This window comes from Notolepis coatsorum (assembly GCF_963971535.1).
Source record: "Notolepis coatsorum genome assembly, chromosome: 6".
Classification (NCBI taxonomy): Eukaryota; Metazoa; Chordata; class Actinopteri; order Aulopiformes; family Paralepididae; genus Notolepis; species Notolepis coatsorum.
The window spans coordinates 39,019,719-39,033,847 of record NC_140170.1 but is presented as its reverse complement, the minus strand read 5'-3'; the positions used below and the strand labels follow the sequence as shown (position 1 = coordinate 39,033,847).

Here is a 14,129-nt window from a genome sequence, read left to right as displayed (position 1 = left end):
TGGAGCCATGCCACACACACACACACACACTCACACACACACACCACACACACACACACACACACACACACACACCACACACACACACACTCTCCCTCTCACTTTCTTCCTCCCTCCCGCTCTCTCTCCCGCTCTCTCTCTCTCTCTCTCTCCCCTCCCTCCCGCTCTCTCTCTCTTCTCCCTCCCGCTCTCTCTCCCTCCTCGCTCCCGCTCTCTCTCTCTCTCTCTCCGGCTCCTCTCTCTCTCTCTCTCTCTCTCTCTTCCCGCTCTCTCTCTCTCTCTCTCTCTCCTCCCTCCCTCTCTCTCTCTCTCTCTCCCGCTCTCTCTCTCTCTCTCTCTCTCTCTCTCTCTCTCTCTCTCTCTCTCTCTCTCTCTCTCTCTCTCTCTCCCTGCTCTCTCTCTCCTCTCTCTCTCCCCGCTCTCTCTCTCTCTCTCTCTCTTTCATCTCCCTCTCCGGGGTGGACGAGGTGCAGGCTGGCCTGCTGTTGTGCAGGCTGGTCCTTCTGAAAGAGCCATTCAGTAGCGTCTACCTAGCGGTGAGACCTCAGCTCAACTCCACACCTCCTCATCCCACCTCTCGCCCCCTCGCCAACATACTTTCAATGCAAACATTCTGAAGGCAAACAAAACACACACACACACACACAAGCAAACACACACGTGCGCACGTTGCAGGCTCAGACATCTGTGGTCTTTGGAGACTTTCTTTCAGTGCTTGGAGCAGGGTCAGCTTGGCTTCTATCACTGGGCAATGAATGGCATGGAGGCTGCCTGGGTGTGCAGTAGAAAAAGAGGAGAGGAAGAAGTGAAGACACATGCACATTTCTCTAGGAAAAAAATCTGTTCCGCAACTGAGGGGGGAAAAAAGAAACTCCACACTTAGTCCGGCCCCCAATACCACAACTTTGCTTATAATAAGATGGTTGTCACGGTTTGAAATCCCCTCTGCTCTATGATGTACGCCTCTGGTGAAAGCAGCAGTTGGGGGACAGTGATTTGATCCTCGGACCCCCCACCCCTGCCACACACACAGACACACACACCACCACCACCACCACCCTGACTGACCCATCCACCCTTTACCCCTCAACCTGTGAATCTCAGGCCTGACAGCAGGGACAGAGAGCGAGAGAGAGAGAGAGAGAGAGAGAGAGAGAGAGAGAGAGAAAGAGAGAGAGAGAGAGAGAGGGAGAGAGAGAGAGAGTGTGAGGAGGGTTTATCAGAGCTCACACATCTGGATTGGCACTTACTTCCATGGCTGGAACCGGTCAGGCAGAGGCTGGAACCGGTCAGGCAGAGCAAAGGTATGAAGACAGCGATCAGGACCAGAGAATGCAGGGCTCTCATGTTGAAGCTGTGTGGGGTTTAAACACAGTCCTCCAAGTCTGAAGTTATAGACTCTCCATTCAGAACGGGGGACTACGCTGACTGACTGAGTGGCTGAGCTTTTTCCACTTTTGGGACCTGAGCAGTGTGGAAAGGAGCGTCCTCTATGTGGAGGAGGGGGCGGGGCTCTAGGCCAGGCCAGGGCTGGGCTGGGGAGGGACTCTGGGAGGGAAGGACTCCCTCTCTCACTACCCCTACACCTCCCTCCACACAACCGGGGGGGAAAAGGATGGAAAGGCATGCCCTACATTTCCCTCCAGACTAACACTAACCCTCCAGACCTCTCACTTAACACTAACACAAACCCTCCAGACCTCTCACTTAACACTAACCCTAACCCTCCAGACCTCTCATTAAAGGAAAACTCCAACATTTTGGGAAATTATCTTATTTGCCATCTACCCTGGAGTTAGACAAGAAGATACATACCTTTCTTCTTCTCTGTGCATGCAGTAGGAGTAGGAAGACACGCACCGTTAGCCTAGCTTAGCGTCAGTCACTGGAAGTAGGTTCCTCCATTAGCCTAGTTCCCAACGTCTTCCTACTCCTACTGCATGCACAGAGAAGAAAAAGGTATGTATCTTCTTGTCCAGGGTAGATGGCAAATAAGCTAATTTCCCAAAATGTTGGAGTTTTCCTTTAACACGAACCCTCCAGACCTCTCACTTAACCCTAACCCTCCAGACCTCTCACTTAACACTAACCCTCCAGACCTCTCACTTAACACTAACCCTCCAGACCTCTCACTTAACACTAACCCTCCAGAACTCTCACTTAACACTAACCCTCCAGACCTCTCACTTAACACTAACCCTCCAGAACTCTCACTTAACACTAACCCTCCAGACCTCTCACTTAACACTAACCCTCCAGACCTCTCACTTAACCTAACCCTCCAGACCTCTCACTTAACACTAACCCTCCAGACCTCTCACTTAACACTAACCCTCAGACCTCTCACTTAACACTAACCCTCCAGACCTCTCACTTAACACTAACACTAACCCATCCAGACGTCTCACTTAACACTAACACTACCCTCCAGACCTCTCACTTAACACTAACACTAACCCTCCAGACCTCTCACTTAACACTAACCCTCCAGACCTCTCACTTAACACTAACACTAACCCTCCAGACCTCTCACTTAACACTAACCCTCCAGACCTCTCACTTAACACTAACACTAACCCTCCAGACCTCTCACTTAACACTAACCCTCCAGACCTCTCACTTAACACTAACCCTCCAGACCTCTCACTTAACACTAACCCTCCAGAACTCTCACTTAACACTAACCCTCCAGACCTCTCACTTAACACTAACACTAACCCTCCAGACGTCTCAGTTGACACTAACCCTCCAGACCTCTCACTTAACACTAACCCTCCAGACCTCTCACTTAACACTAACACTAACCCTCCAGACGTCTCACTTAACACTAACCCTCCAGACCTCTCACTTAACACTAACCCTCCAGACCTCTCACTTAACACTAACCCTCCAGACCTCTCACTTAACACTAACCCTCCAGAACTCTCACTTACACTTTTCTCATGCATCTGTATCTTGAACACATATACAGTATGTGTACTGTAACACACAGACACACACACACACATGCACAGCCATCCTTACGCTGAGATACACATATGCAGACTTCTGCCCCAGACGGGGGAAAAAAGTTGACTCTTTTTCTCTCATCAATCGCCTCCCTCCTTGACACCACCCCCTCTCTCTCTCTCTCTCTCTCTCTCTCTCTCTCTATCTCTCTCTCTCTCTCTCTCTCTCTCTATTTCTGACTCCTTCTCTCAGTTTTCTCTAGCTGGGCCACTCCTCAAACTTGAATGTCTCTCTCTCTTGTGTGTGTGTGTGTGTGTGTGTGTCTCTCTCTCTCTCTCTCTCTCTCTCTCTCTCTCTCTCTCTCTCTCTCTCTCTCTCTCTCTCTCTCTCCCTCTCTCTCTCTCTCTCAGTAATTGGAGTGGCCTTAGGAGACTGGTGGCGGGAGACTCCTTTACAAGGATACACCTTTTTACATTTAATTAAAAGACAAATCAAGGTTTGCCTAATTCTCTCTCTGGTGCTACACTGCAGCCCCAGCTCTCGTCTTGATCAATGTCTCCTTTTTCTCCAAGTTCTGTTTTTTTGGGGACACATCTGCAGCCTAAAGCTATTGTAATTAAGCCCATCCAGTTGGAGCAGCGTCAGGCTGGCAGGAGGGCGGGTGGTGTTGTTCAGCCCACTCCGTCCACAGGGGGGGAGGCAGTGGAAGAGGCGTCTTCTAAACACACACAAAGTGTTTGATTTGTAAAAAGGGACGTGATATTTTAATTGACCGTACTATTCCCTCGTTTCCTTTCTCTTTTGGTTTTAACAGCAAATGCACACGTCTTCCCAAACATTTGGAGATGAATGAGATATCAGGGAGGCCAACTCTTAAGACACAAATTATCAGTATTTAGGCTGCATTCTTTTTATTCTGCCTATTTATGCACTTCCTGTCAAATCCATGTGTCAGTTCTATGCTAATTGTATCTTACTACCTCGTATGCATGCACTGTGCCGCCTAGACTCATTACATCAACACTGTGATTATTGTATTGTAAATGAGGGCTATTTTATTTGATGGATTTATTGTACTGTAAATGATGAGAACTTGCACTGCACTATTGGATCATTTTACTCTGTCTATTCTATTTTACTAACTATGTTATTGCACTGCACTATTGCAGTATTTTACTCTGTCTATTCTATTAACTATTTTTATTAGTGTCAATAAAAAGATTACCATAGAATCAAACTGTAAACAAAGAGGCCTATTGGGATGTTAGATCCTATTAAGATGTTAGATCCTAATATGAAAAAGGATCTATGCTCAAGGGGGAGGGGGGAGGTGATTGATTGATTGAAAACTTTATTAACAGATTGCAGAATGGGTACAATACAGTACGGCTCAATACACACAATTGTTAAGGGGATGCAGACCAGAGAAAGACTGTCGTCTTATTTACATCAGGGTCCCCCATTTTCAATTCATAATGAATTGTAAGTAACGGTGCAATTAGCACCGTGCAATCCATTCTTTGTGGATCTATCCCTGGGTGTACTGCACCGGCTGAGTTTCATTCATAAAACTCTCCTTGGTTTGGTGCCTTTTCTTACCTGTGTCATATCTCCTTAGAAGCCAAAGCCATTATGGCCTGCGTTATCAAGATACTCTGCACTTTACTGTTCCACGTGTTTGCACTTTTAAATTAGCAGCCCCCTTTGCTTAGGACACCCTCCAGCGATTTAAAATTGCTTTGGTTTGATCCTGATGGATCTAGAATGTGAAACCATTGGACAGTGTCTATGCATTTGATTTGTTGTTTGTGTTATCCCAAACATCTGCACCTTATATTATGTGATATTTATCATGTGTACTTCTTTTTGCTGCTTTGTTCTTTTACATGTTGTTTTGTTTACTGTTTTCTTTGTTTTATCTTGTGATTTATATTAAAACGTGTGCTGCTGCTTTCTTGGCTGGGTCACCCTTGTGAAAGAGATCCTTGATCTCAATGGACTAAATACCTGAAATACCTAAATAAAATACATTTTAATTCTCAATGTCAGCTGCCTCTCAGCCAACTGGTGCCCAGACCATTCCATAATTCTGACATCTGGGTACCTTGTGTATACTGGTCATATATATATATATATTTTTTTTTATTATTTTATATTCAGATCTAAATGTATTGCCTATATTTATGTCTTTCTACTATTGCCATGCCCATACCTGTACCTCCCCTCCCCCATGCTGCTAAGGGGATCCCCAAGTGAGAAAATAAAACAAAATAAAAGAATAATTAAAAACAATTCCTCCTGCAGATAAGGTGTCAGAGTTCTACAGTGGCTAAAGCCGTATCTCTCTAGTCTTACTGTGATGCTCTCTGTAGCTCTTTCAGTAAATGTGTGAGTACAGTATACATAGTTGAAGAGAAGACATGGACAAATTAAGAGTAGAGTATCTGACTGACTTACCTACTGGGTTCCCATTGCTGGGCCTGTGCTTAGAGGTGCTGTAAGTGGTATTTTCTTTGTTAAAATAAGTGGTCTACATGTTAAAATTATAGCTCTACATTCCGACAACCGTCACTGATATATATACCCAGATAGCAAAAAATGAGTGAATCAACGTTGAAATAGGGTTCAGCAGAAATATTGAATCTATGTTGAAGCCTGACATCTAAATTATATAGATCGTTGTCTATGACTTACACGTTGAATCAACGTTAGGTGTCAACCATAGCTGATACTATATCAATGTTGATTCAACCATCATCTAAATGGTAATCTACATGCACATTTTAGTTGATTTTATATTGAATCAATGTTAGACATCAATGTTTATTCAACCATAATCTAAATGGTAATCTACATGCACATTTTAGTTGATTTTATATTGAATCAATGTTAGACATCAATGTTTATTCAACCATAATCTAAATGGTACTCTACTTGTACATTTGTAACTTGTACATCTACTTGTAACTTGTAAAGTTAAGGAATCAATACTGATTAATGTACATTTTACATTAAAATATTGCTGCTGATATGTATACATCATAACATTACATGTTTTTTTTCCTGCTGTTAAACACACTATTGTTAAATAAATAATAATAAAATTCTTATATGACCATATTTCCAAAAATGTGTGAACAAAAATGACAACATGGCTTTAATATGAAAATTTATTTTTTTCTAGGGTATCAGAACTTCCAGTGACTAAAACTTTTTACAAAAAACAAATAACAGACCTTATAACAGGCTTTCATTAACAATATAGCCACTGCCAGAATAGTGACACACATATTGTGTGTGGTGAGCACACGCATTCATGCACAACGAAGACAAGATTGCAATCATTTTAACTATACATTTATGAGCTCAAAGTATGAGCTCACTACTGACTGAAATGTCCAACAAAAAGCATCAATTGTCAAATAATATTGATCACATTAACTAGACTAGATGTTTGAGGAAATTAGAAAGGGAACAACAACTTAACCCTTGTGTCTGATCAGATTCGTATTTGTTTGATAACTTTGCAGTGATGAGCCAACATAATATGTGGCATAATCTTTTAATTATCTTGTATTTTTTTTTTTACTCTTCATAAATAGTTTATTCCACTTCAGCCCGATCATAACCACCACATATTATTTTTTTTGTCATATTTAACAACTCTTTTCAGAAAAGTGGGAGTATTTCATTACAAAAATAATATAAAAAATTGTTATGATCAGGGCTGAAGTTGAATAAAATATTTATGGAAAAGAAAGTGGGAAATTATTTCAACATAATCTTTTTATGGAGTTTTTCAATTTAGTCCCCTAATAAGAGTATAATACTTTAGTTTTCAGACACAAGGGTTAAATAACAATGGCATAGGATTTGAATTTAAACACAGTGGAGCTTAGATGATCTACAGTTGTCCACGACTTATCCTCCAAGGCATCTGCTATATAATAATCTTCAGATTTACTTAAGTGTTATTAGTAGGTTACAGCAGTAAGCATTAGTTTGCTCAGTCAATTATGGCCAATTCGTTTTATATTGTTTAATACAGTTAAATAAATAGATAAATGAAAAGCAATTTCTTTTGGATTCCCCCCCCCCCCCCCCCCCCCACTGTACCGAAAATAATACCGAACCGTGTCTTCAAAACCGAGGTACGTACCGAACCGTGGATTTTGTGTACCGTTACACCCCTAATGTTTCTATAACTCTCTCCCATATAACTCTCTCCCATACCCTTAACACCAACCGCTGAAGTGCCCTTGAGCAAGGCACTAAACCCCCAACTGCTCCAGTGGAGTTGCTCAGTGGCCAACAGTGTCAGACTGTGGTTGTACTGGGGCCTAACAAAATTAATAGTTGGTTTCAGGTTGGTTGTCAGTTTGGCCATGGGTAGGTAGGGAATTTATTTTATTTTATTCTTTCCCACGGCGACTATGGATAGGGAATTTCTTTATTTAATTAAAATGTTCACAACAACATGGATGCATGTACTCTGCCAGCATGTTTAATATCCATAATACTAAATGTTTGACTAAGATTTCTATGAAACTTTATTAAAAAAAAAAAAAAAAAAAAAAAAAAAAAATGTATATAATTTTTTCTAAAAACTCATAAAATATATTGGGTCGCACCTAAATCGGCAGGGTCGGTCGGCAACCTGAAACCAACTATTAATTTTGTTAGGCCTGGGCAGCTCCCAGGTGTGAATGGAACTCTGTGAATGTGAAGCAGGGCGTAGCTGAAAAAGAGCATCTGTGCTCAGCGAACCTACCCTGGGTAAATAAAGGTTAAAATTAAAAATAAAAAAAATAAACACTGCAAGAACAGGCTGAAGCAGCATGTCATTCAAGTAGATGCCGTCCATGGAAGAACAGTGTCCAGGGTAATTCCTTGTACTGTATGAACCAGGGAAACAGTGTGCTGGGGTACCCCAAGTTTGACTCTGGTTCGCTTGACAATTAAGTTTGGGTCACTTCGGTTCCAAGAACAGGCTGAAGCAGCATATTCAAGTAGATGCCGTCCATGGAAGAACAGTGTCCATCAGGGTAATTCCTTGTACTGTATGAACCAGGGAAACAGTGTGTGCTGTGCTGTGCTGGGGTAGCTGTGCTGTGCTGGGGTACCCTAAGTTTGACTCTGGTTCGCTTGACAATTAAGTTTGGGTCACTTCGGTTCCAAGAACAGGCTGAAGCAGCATAAGTCATTCAAGTAGATGCCAGGGTAATTCCTTGTACTGTATGAACCAGGGAAACAGTGTGTGCTGTGCTGTGCTGGGGTACCCTAAGTTTGACTCTGGTTCGCTTGACAATTAAGTTTGGGTCACTTCGGTTCCAAGAACAGGCTGAAGCAGCATAAGTCATTCAAGTAGATGCCAGGGTAATTCCTTGTACTGTATGAACCAGGGAAACAGTGTGTGCTGTGCTGTGCTGGGGTACCCTAAGTTTGACTCTGGTTCGCTTGACTTAAGTTTGGGTCACTTCGGTTCCTTGAGATGCCTCCCTCCCGGTCTGGCGCATAACGAAGCCACTTCTTGACAGTTTCGCTGTAGTCCTGGTCGGTCAGCTTGGGGTCAAACTGTCGAGCAGCAGCTGATAGACACAAAAATAAAAAAGGGAGGAAGAGAGGTGGGTGAGATGATGTACGATGATAAGAGCACCCCTCACTTCACACGAGTGCGATTTTTTTTAATCACTCAATTACTCACTCTGTAGGTCTACAGTAACAAGCTACAGTCAGCATCCAGTTAGACTGGACAGGAAAGAGAATTAAGCAATCGCCTAGCCTGACACCATCTAGGCAATACAATGTGTATCCATGCACCTCTAAAGCTCAATTACGTTGTCCATTTCTTATAGGTTGCACTTTCATCACTTTATTCCAACATAACACTTTTTTTTTAAGTTTTTGCAACAGCATAATTATATTCTGAATCACCAGCATCACCAGCATCACCACCTCACTACCTAAACTTAACCTATGAAGTAGTTTGCAGGGGAGGAAGCTCACCAAACATGCAGGCTTGTAGTGTGGTGTGCTTGAATGGCTTCTTGCTTTCTGAACAACGCTTGTCTTTCTTTCCAGCCCAGTTGAACCCACTGGCCAGGGCGTTGGTCATAGCAGTTTTCAACATCAGTCTGATCAGGTTCTCTGAATTGGTGCCTCCTACCAAAGCCAGGCGAGAAATCTAAATCAGAGAGAAGAAAATGAAGGCCCTGCGTTAGAAACAGCATAACGTTTATTTTATGAACACAGAGCAACCAACTTGTTTATACACACACTTTATGCATGCACTGATATTCCAGCCCATGCCAGTCATTAGGTTTAACCACATTAACCCTCCTGTCCATATGTAAACGGTATATTTGAACAATTTCTAAACGTTTCATAAATAGCAGATATACAAGCTCTAACACGTTTTGAACTAGAAAGTGCTAAACACATTTTTCCCCTGAACAAGACCACACTGAAACGATCTACATTTGATAAATGAATGCAGTTCACTAAATTACCATCTTTTGACGGACTGATTGCTCCATCAGTAATGATTCTGCCTCATTGAAGTCTTGTTCACTGGCGATTGGCAGCTGGAAGGGGAGCATAGTGGTTGTGGTGGCCACCCCGTGTCCCCTGGTCCCACCAGATATGTTGCCCTCAGCCAACTCGGTCTTGATGAACTGCACATCTCTCGATAGATCCTTCACCACGACAAGTAATTCAGCAAGCATTGAATTATTCTTCTGGATGGTAAGGTCTTCAGAAGAAGAGTTAAAATCATTAAGTGAGAAATAAAAATAAGCAGCAAATCACACGAGGAATTACACCATGTCCAATAGACTTGCCTTTCATAAGCTGCCCATCATCGCCGGCCATCTGTCTACGCTGTGAAACACCAGATTGCCCTGAGCTGTGTCCTGACATCGCTGTAGAAACAAAATCATAGTTATATATTTCACTATAGTTTGACTGCATTGGATCAAACTGGTGGTAGTTCCCTCTAAAATGGCATACCATTTTGTGCATGTTGTGAGAGACCAGGGGGACTGTAGTATTGCCCCGAGCTGCATCCCGACATCCCTGTAGAAACAAATCATTATATTTAAAAATACAAAATCTGACTTGTCAGTCAAATTAACATACATGTCATAATCACTAACACCGGTTCCTGACAGGCAGCAAGCGAGCGAACTGGAGACGAAATCGCACACGACACTGTCCTGATATGACGCAGCGCGTGTCCGAGTGTGTGTTACCTGGATTCTCGACCAATAAAAAGTGTTTAGGGGCGGGACTCGGCCGCGTAATCGCTCAACTAGAGACACAGCGAGCGAATATTTGAGGGGTGAACGACATCGCTGCTCAGTTCACTGTCGCTCGCGGCAGGTCAGGATAGTCTGATTGAAACGAATACATTTTAATCACTTTTTCTCGCTCGCTCGCGTCGCTCTATGTCAGGAAGGGGTGTAAGGAGTTGTATCCCCGTCTCTCAAAACACTGTTACTGAAAGAGTACAGTATCATACCACTACTTGCACTTTGTCGATCTTGCAGCTGCTGGACATGTGAGGCCTGCTGCTGCTGGTGATACTGAACAATATCAAATCCTGGCATCTCGGCTGAAACACAGTAGGAAATACACAAAGTTATTAGCAAATGACGCTATTGTAATCCCCCATGTGAGAAAATGTTTGATTTCCATTCAGCTGATTTCACGTGCACTGCCAAATACTACTTTAATAAAAATATCAAAGACAATGCGAGACAATACAGATATTTTAAACATGCCAGAATATTATGTTATGAGATTGCTTGATAACTCACCATTATGTTGAGTTAGCGATTGCCGGTAGTTGCTAGTAACCAGATCTACAAAGGGGAAATGTAAAATAAGTTGCGACTCAAACATGGTGGAAATTGTGCTCAATATAAAAGCATTATGTACAACTACACATTTTTATTGTGACATTGCTTGCAAGTTGTGAAGGCTTTGAATTTTTGTAGTGGGCTGGCATGCACATTGTAAACATGTATTCTGTTGCATGCATGATGCCAGCGACCTGCCAGCAAGCTCCTCACAAGAACACAGATATGGGTTCACTTACTGTTATTTGGATCAGGAGTCTGCAACGAATCTAAATAGCTGTAGATCATGCCACCATCCAAAGAATCTAAAAAAGGTAAGCCAGGGTGAGAATTGAAGATGCTACAAATCATGTTTAAACAGTCATCTAGTTGGCATTTTAACATGCATAGCAACATACCATTCATTGTAGGCTCTTGGCCAACAACTGGAGGGTTGACGGATCTTAGCGCCTTACGAGACCGGCTCGATTTTGGAGTCTGTCCTACAACATATTTTAGTTGGCATGTTATTCACAATGTATATATTTTGGGCCAACTATAGAATAACTGCAAGAAATGCAGAAGTCCAATCAAATTAAAATGCTCAATTTGTCGGTACATGGTCAGACTAATTTGTTTAACTGTTTATTATTATTATTATTATTATTAACTGTAGCCATTTCCAAAGTGCCTATATAAAATAAATGCATTGCATCAATACCTGGGAAACCCACATCAGGTGCTTTGGCAAAACGTTTTCTTTTGGCGTCGCCACTCGAGTCAGAGTCCGAGTGCACATACTGCTGATTTGGCCTAAAAAAAAGTATATATATACACACATATAAATAAATGTAGTTATGATACTACGTTTATTAGTCAAGGCTAAAGTCTGAATACATAGGCCCTCAGGCCACTGTGTGTTATCCTTTTAGCACTACTTGCAACTACAACAGCAGTGCCATTATTTACAACACCCTAGGGAGAGTTGTCCCTTTAACAAAGTGAACACTGTACCTGGATCTTCTTTTCTGGCGGAGATCTCCTTCGTCCTCAGATTCAATTTCAGAGGTTGGACACATAGTTGAGGTGTACTTGGTCTCTCGTTTTTTGGCCTCATCATGGGTCTCTGGAAAGAGCAGAGAGAAAATGACAATTAACATATCTGCAGTCCAGTGTTTAACGAAAAAATATATGTACCTCTTATCATATGTGCATCGTCACAATTTGCGTCCTCACTTTTTGTGTATGTGTTGCACGAAATACTCACCACACGTAGTAAGCTCACGTACATCCTTATAGGTGATCCATTTATCATCTGGTTGCAGTCCATCTCGAAGGGCTTTTGTGAGCTTTATGTGTTTAGGGGGCCATAACACAGTCTGGTCTTTAGCATTAAACCAGCTCCCTAGAACTACTGCTGTCCCACCATTTGGGAACTGTACAACTGACCACAGCACCACCTCACCATTCATCTTCAAAGGGCTGAAATGAGAATTTACGGTACTCATAATGATCTCTCCTTACAAGCCATTCCCATACCGTCCTAAACTAATATAATCCAGCCTTATTTCTGTCTGTAGTCGTCGGTGTAGGTTATCCAGTGTAAATATCCACACGGTCCTCGTCTAGGGCTCCTCGGGTGAAAGCGCCAGGGTAAGCAGCCCAGCCTGGATAAGCACACTAGCTGGTACGAGGAAACGTTGGTAATGCTGGTCACTGTAGAACGGTAGCCGCACGATACACTATACATAATAGACTAATAATAATAGAATAGGTCGAACTCAACGATACAGCTTTAAACTCTGACACTTCAGCTATCAATTTGCACGCGGTCTCAAGGCTCTATTTTGGGGCAAAACGGGCACACTTCACAGCACGTTGTATCGTGGTGAAGGCTTCAACTTATTGGGGTAACTAACTGCTGTATCCACCTGAAACGTATTTATACGTAAGGTGAATAATCTATAGTACCAGCCTTATTTCTGTCTGTAGTCGTCGGTGTAGGTTATCCAGTGTACATATCCACACGGTTCTCGTCTAGGGCTCCTCGGGTGAAAGCGCCTGGGTAAGCAGCCCAGCCTGGATAAGCACACTAGCTGGTACGAGGAAACGTTGGTAATTAGTCCGCACACATTGCATTTTTGAAGCATTTAAAGGAAAACTCCAACATTTTGTGAAATTAGCTTATTTGACATCTTCCCTGGAGTTATAAGAAGATACATACCTTTTTCGTCTCTCTGCATGCATTGGGCTTAGGGAACGCCTGGACAGTTAGCCTAGCTTAACTTCATCACTGGAAGTGGGGCAGACATCTAACCTAGTTCACTACAGTCAGGAAATATACTCCAAATACAATCAAAATACAACTCCCAAACGTTCCCGTAAACATGTTGTGACCTGTGTATTTACCACGTCTCCCAGTCACACAAGTCTCCAAGTCACACAAGTCTCCCAGTCACACAAGTCTCCAAGTCACATGAGTCACACAAGTCTCCAAGTCACACAAGTCACACAAGTCCAAGTCTCCAAGTCACACGAGTCACACAAGTCTCCAAGTCACACAAGTCACACAAGTCACACAAGTCACACAAGTCCAAGTCACACAAGTCACACAAGTCTCCAAGTCACACAAGTCACACAAGTGTCCAAGTCACACAAGTCTCCAAGTCACACAAGTCTCCAAGTCACACAAGTCACACAAGTCACACAAGTCACACAAGTCACACAAGTCCAAGTCACACAAGTCACACAAGTCTCCAAGTCACACAAGTCACACAAGTCTCCAAGTCACACAAGTCTCCAAGTCACACAAGTCACACAAGTCACACAAGTCCAAGTCACACAAGTCACACAAGTCCAAGTCTCCAAGTCACACGAGTCACACAAGTCTCCAAGTCACACAAGTCACACAAGTCACACAAGTCACACAAGTCACACAAGTCCAAGTCACACAAGTCACACAAGTCACACAAGTCCAAGTCACACAAGTCACACAAGTCTCCAAGTCACACAAGTCACACAAGTCTCCAAGTCACACAAGTCTCCAAGTCACACAAGTCACACAAGTCACACAAGTCACACAAGTCCAAGTCACACAAGTCACACAAGTCTCCAAGTCACACAAGTCACACAAGTCTCCAAGTCACACAAGTCTCCAAGTCACACAAGTCACACAAGTCACACAAGTCCAAGTCACACAAGTCACACAAGTCTCCAAGTCACACAAGTCACACAAGTCTCCAAGTCACAAAAGTCTCCCAGTCACACAAGACTCATGTGACTGGGAGACTCGTGTGACTTGTGTGACTGGGAGACGGGGTAAACACACACGTCACAACATGT

The 14,129-nt window shown here is 42.9% G+C and overlaps 1 protein-coding gene across 1 annotated transcript in view; it reads right to left on the bottom strand.

Annotated features, from left to right (window-relative positions):
• The window catches only part of cspg4 (chondroitin sulfate proteoglycan 4), a 215,774-nt gene extending 214,502 nt beyond the window's left edge, over positions 1-1,272 (bottom strand). The window contains exon 1 of the mRNA XM_084316232.1: positions 1,251-1,272. The gene's annotated coding sequence lies outside the window, so the exon portion shown is untranslated. The remainder of the gene's footprint in view (positions 1-1,250) is intronic.
• Positions 1,273-14,129: the final 12,857 nt, after the last annotated feature.